The sequence below is a fragment of the Cucurbita maxima genome, unplaced genomic scaffold (genome assembly GCF_002738345.1).
Source record: "Cucurbita maxima cultivar Rimu unplaced genomic scaffold, Cmax_1.0 Cma_Scf00267, whole genome shotgun sequence".
Taxonomy (NCBI): domain Eukaryota; kingdom Viridiplantae; phylum Streptophyta; class Magnoliopsida; order Cucurbitales; family Cucurbitaceae; genus Cucurbita; species Cucurbita maxima.
The window spans coordinates 54,593-56,100 of record NW_019272283.1 but is presented as its reverse complement, the minus strand read 5'-3'; positions in this window follow the sequence as shown (position 1 = coordinate 56,100).

The following is a 1,508-nucleotide window of genomic DNA, read 5'->3' as shown; positions in this document are numbered from 1 at the left end:
TATTTAAATATGTCAGATTCTCTCTTTTTGTTTAATTGGTAAATAAAACAAAAATGTGGTTAAATATATCGTATATATGTAGCGCATTATCCCTAATTTGATTTCGAACTCACTCGTCACATTGTTCTATGGTTTAGTCCAATATGAGCTAGCAGAGGAACCTAATGGACCAATAGATCATGGGCTCCAACGATCCAAGATTAACCGGTTAAACTCATTAACCTTGTTAACCAACATTCGTTAACTACTAGGACATTCCACTATAGCCTAGTAGCTGCACTCCCCTCACTATAGATATATTTCTGTCCATTTGATATAACCATGATTAGTAAGTCGATCCTTCACAGGTTGTTTGTAACTAGAGCTGGGTCAATTTACAGTTTTACCCCTATAGTTACTCCTTGTTTCTTATGTCTCACTAGTCCTCTAATGAACAATTGATTTGTGGTCCAACCAGTAAACCGAATCCCTCTCAGGCCAATGAGAGAGTGGGGCCCCTTGTTCAAGACCAGGAGTAAGTACTTAAGGAAACTACCTCTCCTCTATCCCTAAAAATGGGCAGGAGTGAATTCCATCTTGCACCCCACGTCCCAATCCATATTGAGTCAGTGAACTTGAGCCACTCTCACCCATGCAAATCTAAGGATAATTCCGAATAAACAGGAGTTCATGGTTAGCTAAGGATTAAGATCGAGTTACCTAGGTCATCGAATGAAAAGAAAATCAGTCTCAATAGTAAGCGACATTAAAAAGTGAGTGATTTTCTTCATGGTCCGATCTTATGCAATACTCATTGCATAGGACACCCCCACTCACATGTCTCCACATGTACAATTTTAGTGATCACATTGTTTATATCATATACAAAAGTGGACCGCATCTATAATGTCCCCAGAATAAGGTACTTAGCTTTAATCTTATACTATAGATTATTTTGACTATATACTTGAACTTGATCAACTCTTATGTCTCTACATATAGTTCAAGTAATCATACTATAGCCAGACTATGAGTTTTAGGACATAAAACCCAACATTGTTAACCTTTACTGAATAAACAACCATAATAACTTTATTGAAAATAAAATATATTTTTGTTTACAAACTATGAGTTTTAGGACATAAAACCCAACATTGTTAACCTTCGTGGTCTTCTACGGAAATATTATTTGGAGGTTTATAATTCGAACATGATAGGTTTCTTGACAAATTTGCATGTAGGCTCGTATTTAATTTTCGAGCCTACATGTAAATTTGTCAAGAAACCTATCATGTTCGTTATTTAATTTTCGGGCTTCAACCATCTTCCTTTAACGACAAACCAAATTGAGAAGTTGTGTTTGAGGCACCTTCAACACTTTATTTCATCACGAAACTTGTGGATATTCTAATTTAGAAGGTGCAAAAGCAGGTTTGAAGGAAAATGGTTGACTATGGCTCTCAATTTTTGAAGAAATCATACAGTAAGAAACCCAAAATCTCAGAGGCTATAACAACTCACAGTTGAAG